Below are 6,083 nucleotides of genomic sequence, written 5' to 3' on the forward strand. Positions count from 1 at the left end.
CAGTAGCTGAGCAGATGCAGTCCCTACAACAATTGAGCAGAGAATAGAAAGCTTTTTCTCTCTGTGCCCAGACTCCACCAGCATTACTTCAGTACAGAGCACTTGGGGAGGGGTATAAAGGCTGGGGGTAGAGCAGGTCTGCACACAAGACCCTGCTGCCCACTGTATAGGGACTGTCTACAAATCTTTGTCTGCAAAACTTTGTATGATTCCTTATCAGTGGCTGAGCAGATGCAGTCATTATTACAACTGTGTAGAGAGCAGAAAGTTTTTTTTCTCTCCATGCCCTTAGTTGTCAGTCTCTCCCCACAGGGCTCCCCTGCGGTTGCATCCCTTGCAGGGTCTATTGTTACGCCCCTGCAGTGTAGTAGTGATGTCGGGCTTGCTGGTATAATTCTCAGAGTCAGTGTGTATGTCCCAGGCTAGAGGTCTCGCTCTTCACCTAGCTATCCCTGCCTGGAACACTACTAGCTGACACCTACACTTTCCCTGCCTGGCACACCACTAGCTGGCCCTAATTAGGACTTAGGTGAGCAAGGCATACAAACCCGACATAGATGACAGATATACCACCTGGAGCCACTAATGAGGCTATTAACACAATTCAGCAGTATCACACAGGTTATTATCTGAATCCAGAGAAATGAAGCAATCAGCGTCGAGAGTCAGTAGTAACAGGGATGACAGGCAAGTCTCCAGGTAACAGACAATCCAGATAGCATGCAAGAGGTATCCAATGACAGGCAATGATCGGTCCAGGAGGCAGACGAGGGTATCCGGTAAACAGGAAGTGGTCGGTCCAGGCAGCAGGCAGAGAGTATCCAGTAAACAAGCAAGGGTCAGTCCAGGTAGCAGACAACAGAGTATCCAGTAAACAGGCAAGGGTCAATCCAGGCAGCAGGCAAAGGATATCCAGGAAGCAAGCAAGGGTTAATCACAGCAGACAGGAATAGTCGAATACAAGCCAAGGTCAAAATCCGGTAATCAAAGAGTGCATACCCAGCAACTAGCCAAAGCTATGCTTATCACGGGCGATGACTGGGAGCACTCCGCAGGTTTAAATACAATACAGCATCCAATCAGTGGCTGGCCACACTCCGCACAACCAATCACACAGCAAGCCCTGCCTAGGTGTCAGCTGTAGAATCAGCTGACACCGTTCTGTCAGCTGACCGAAGTCAGGTGACTATTGTTTATCTTTGCGAAGGACATACTGGGAACGCGCCCTCCGCCTATCAGGATGTGCGGCCTGTGAGCCACCAGCAGCATCATCAGTTGGGAACAAGCGCCCAGAATGATGGAGGCTTCCAATCGGGTCTCGGTGGAGTCAAGACCACCCACAGGTACAGTATATTGCCTATAAGTGATATATGGAGAAACGATTTGAGGGAGCTTTGTAAGCAGGGGCGTAAAAATAGACCCTGCAAAGGATGTAGCTGCAGGGGGGCCCAGGAGCCGCAGGGGGCCCCTTGGGGGGAGAAGTTTCCTTTCCTTGTCCTAAAAGACTGACAACGAAGGGCACAGAGAGTAAAAAACACTTTCTGCTCTCTGCACAATTGTTCTGATGACTGCATCTGCTCAGCCACTGATAAGGAATCGTGCAAAGTTTTGCTGACAAAGATTTGTAGACAGTCCCTATTCAGTGTGCAGCAGGCTCTTGTGTACAGCACCCAGCTCCCAAACTCTCTACTCCTTCCCAAGTGCTGTGTACTGTAGTGATGCTGTAGAAGTCTACAGAGCCAGCTCTGCTCAATCATAAATGGACAGAGTGAGTGTAATAAGCGGTGGCTCGGAGCCCACTGGTCTGTCAGTTTTCTGTATGCATTTTCTGCACACCACATGTGTCTGTATGTGTGATAACATGCACGTTTTATCACAGAAGCTAATGTTATTGATAGAGAAAATGAGCACAGTGCTTCACTGCTGTCTGTTTTTATCTGCATGGGGGAAACACATTTAATTGTGCACTAGCCAATTGAATAACATTGGTTCTCAGTTTACCTGTGGTAGAAAGTGTGTGTGTGTGTGGGGGGGGCATGTGAAGTTTTGCAGGGGGCCCAGTGATTTCTAGTTACGCCCCTGTTTGTAAGTAACAGAAGTTTGAACTGTACCCTTTGTCTTATGGGCAACCAAATAAAGGACTGCCAGAGAGGAGCAGCATCTGAAGAGAGAGAAGAGAGGTGGATGAATTGTGCAGCATAATTCAAGATGGACTAGAGACTTGCCAGCTAACTCATTGGTAGACCGTAGTAGGGGATAGCGTAATGGTCTATTTCGGATCAGGGTCGGATTTCTGGAAAGGCCGCAAAGGCCTAGGCCTTGGGCAGCTGCAGCCCTAGGAGGTACCTGGATGTGAAATAGGGGTTGCTACATTAAAGAGAAGGCTGCAAATTAGGAGCAACACATGAAATAGGGAAGCTGATACCAAAGGGAACTGTACATGAAAGAGAGGGGCTGCTGTACATGGATGATACACAGGGAAGAGGGGGCTCCAAACCCAACATACTTGGCGGAGGGGCAAATCTGGCCTTCCTCCGGACATGATGAGTGCATGCACTAGCATTTTGGTCATGTCCTGCAGACCTGCATCAGTAAAGAATGCATCACTGGGATGTTTTATTAGTTGGAATATCTATACCTCTGAGATGAGCACAGAGGCATTCAATAGGCAGATGTTTGCGGTCAATCAGGGCTTTTGTTGTAATCATGATGGCCAGTCTGAAGTTTGTTTACCTTTGTTAGCCAGTCCCATTATGGTACATACACACGGGTTACAACTGTCGCTGCAACTGCGTGGCACGTGCATGTTGCAGCGACAGATCCCCTGTGTGTATGCCGCGCGCGCCACGAACCGTCGCTAGTCTGAACTGCCACCGGGCGATTGACTTGGTCAATCACCGGCAACAGCTTTCGCCGCAACTGTCGCTAGTCCGCCATGTGTATGCGGACTAGCGACAGAAACTCCATACACAATGTATGGAGCTTCCAGCGGGGGGAGGAACCTTCGGCGACAGCTTCCGCCGCGTCTCTACTTTTGGGCAGAGACGTGTAGAAAGCTGTCGCACGGGCGGAGCTGTCGCGTGCGTGTCCCTTATGCACTAGCAACTAGCCACTTTTGTCCCCCGTGTGTACTTAGCTTTAAAGTAAACATGAGACAAAGCTACACGATTTATACTTAGGCCTCGTTCACATTACACGCATTGCCGTCCGTATTTCAGCAACGCATGCGGGAGGCAGACACGCACGAACATCAGAAGTGCATAGACTGCACCGTCTGATGTTCACACTGCATGCGTTCCGTACCAGTGCAGTGCGCGAACGCATGTTGCACGCATTTTTTGCCAAAACGCACGGCTGACCCATTCACTACAGTGAATGGGATCCGCCACGCAAACCATGCAAACGAAGATGGCGTATGATCGTATGCGTTGTGGTCTGATCGCACGGCCATCTGCATCTGCTGATGTGAACGAGGCCTTATTTGGGGTTTCCTCCATCCCCCCAGTAGTCCTTCTGTGTCGGCCCGGTCCCCTACGATGCGCCACTGTGGAGTTCTCGATCCACCCGGGTTGCAGGGATCCACTGCGCATGTTGCGTCCCGGCTGTGCGCAACCCCCTTCTCCCCTCCGATCACGCTCCTGTGGCCTTAAGCAGGGCTGATGAAAGTCCTAGGTAAGTATAAATCCTTGTGCTAGCTTTGTCTCTGGTACACTTTAAATATATATACAGTAGACTATTGTTATAGTAAACTCTGATATATTAAACCTGTGGCTATAGTAAACTCAGTCCCCAGATCCCGAATATGTGTATGACCAATCCTGATATGGTAAATACAGGGCTGGGCCAAGGCAGAGGCGAGAGAGGCTCCAGCCTCAGGGTGCAGTGTAGGAGGGGGAGCACAACTCACTCAGCTATCATTCCCCTATTGTGTTTGAAGCAGTGAGAAATAAGAAAAGGGGATACATGGCAGTGACTGCAAGCCAGATAACTAGAGATTAAGGTGTTGGAGGTGGTTGGGCACCTCTTAAGGCGCGTACACACGCCATATATTTTCACAAACGACGGGTCCGTTAGACCCTCCCGCTGGGCGGACGTTCTGCCGACAGTAGGACGTGTGTACAGTCTGTTGGTAGACTGATAAGACTGTTGTCGGCAGAACGTCCGCCCAGCGGGAGGGTCTGACGGACCCGTCGTTTGTGAAAATATGGCGTGTGTACGCGCCTGAAGTCTAATAGCAATCAGTGTGTGACGGCTGGGACCAAAGGGATGAAGGGGCGCACTTTGGTGTCTCAGCCTTGGGTGCTGGAGGACCTTGTCCCTGCTTTGGGTAAACGTCTGATATAGTAAACTATTTGGACAGGTCCCTTGGAGTTTACTATGAAGGGATTCTACGGTATACACAAAAAACACTGCATAATACACTGCAGGTACGTTCTGGCAGTATTAGTAGCGTCAAAGTTTTTTTGGCCTTGACAGGTTCACTTGAACAGCCACCACCCCCATCAGTAAAAGTCACTGCCAAGTACAAGTGAGAAATACACAGAAAGCATAAACAGAGCCCTTTGTGCAGCAGGTTTTAATTTTAGACCTTCCTTGTTTTGGTAGCAGGTTTTGATTTGCAATCTCTGAGATCACCAGCGATAGGAAAGGAAAGATTCTGCCACATAAAGCCAGAAGAACCAGTTTCAGTGTGACGCGACTGCATAAGGTTCCCGTCATCTGTACACGCAGGGTAAACACACTGCTCTGCTGCCCATTGATGCATATCACACTGGGTAAAATGTAACTACAGGAACAGTGGCGAGACATTCCAACATATGCTACAGCCCCTCTGTCTCCATGTCTAGTGTCTTTACCCTGTACACAGGGCCGGCCCGCTCATGAGGCGGGGTGAAACTTTTGCCTCAGGCGGCAAATTTCCAGGGGCGGCATCCGCCCGTCCGTGCGGGGAGCCGGCCGCCGAGCTGGAGGGGTAACTGGCAGGACGGGGGTATTGGGCCTAGCGGCGGGGAGGGGGGGTCGGACCCCCCCCCTCCCTCGCCTGGGTCCCCCGTCCTCCGCTCCCCTCCAGCCTTACATAGAAGCAGCCGCTATTTGTAAGAGGCACGGGCGGGGAGGACTCACCTCTTCCTCGATCCAGCGTGCGCTCCACTGATGTCACTTCCTGCAACGCTGCAGGAAGTGATGTCAGTGGAGCGCACGCTGGGAAGAGGTGAGTCCTCCCCGCCCGTGCGTCTTACAAATAGCGGCTGCTTCTTCTATGTAAGGCTCAAAGGCTGGAGGGGAGCGCAGTTCGGGGGACCCAGACGAGGGAGGGGGGGTACGACCCCCTCCCCGCCGCTAGGCCCAATACCCCCGTCCTGCCAGCTACCCCTCCAGCTCGGCGGCCCCCCAGAGCGCCCGCCCCCCCCCCACCGGGGGGGGGGGGGGTGGCGGCGGAAAATTTTTTTTTGCCTCAGGCGGCAAAAAGTCTAGGGCCGGCCCTGCCTGTACATTGTAAGCTCACAAGGCCCTCCTCCTAGTGTATTTAGATTCTGCAATACAGACAGTCCCCTACTTAAAGCGTAACTGAAGACATTAAAAAAAAAGAAAAGTTTCACTTACCTGGGGCTTCTGCCAGCTCCCTGCAGTCAACCGGTGGCCGCAAAGTTACCAAACGATCCTTTGTTCCCCCGCCGCAACTCACTTTTGCTTCTGGAAGTCGCATCCACTGCGCCCTGGCTGCGCATGTCCTCGTTCGCTGCACTGGCATGGTAGAGATTTTCTCATACTGCACCTGCACAGGATGCTCCTGGCCACGGGAGTGTGTACCAGGATGGGCGGCCAGGGCTATGCAGGCACAGTAGACGTTGACTTAGGAGTCGGTGTGAAGAAAAGTGAGCCGTGGCAGGGGAACGGAGGAGTAAGTGTAAGTGAAACTTTTTTTTTTCTGTCTTTAGTTCCACTTAAAGCAGTAGGATCAGCCATACTATGCCAGGGAAAAAACACACATATATAAGTAGATAACTGCTTGATCTACTTACATAACACATGTATTGTACTGTCCACGGTTTGATTTCAGTGAATGTTATATAGTAAATTAC

This window comes from Hyperolius riggenbachi, chromosome 4, assembly GCF_040937935.1.
Source record: "Hyperolius riggenbachi isolate aHypRig1 chromosome 4, aHypRig1.pri, whole genome shotgun sequence".
In the NCBI taxonomy this organism is placed as follows: domain Eukaryota; kingdom Metazoa; phylum Chordata; class Amphibia; order Anura; family Hyperoliidae; genus Hyperolius; species Hyperolius riggenbachi.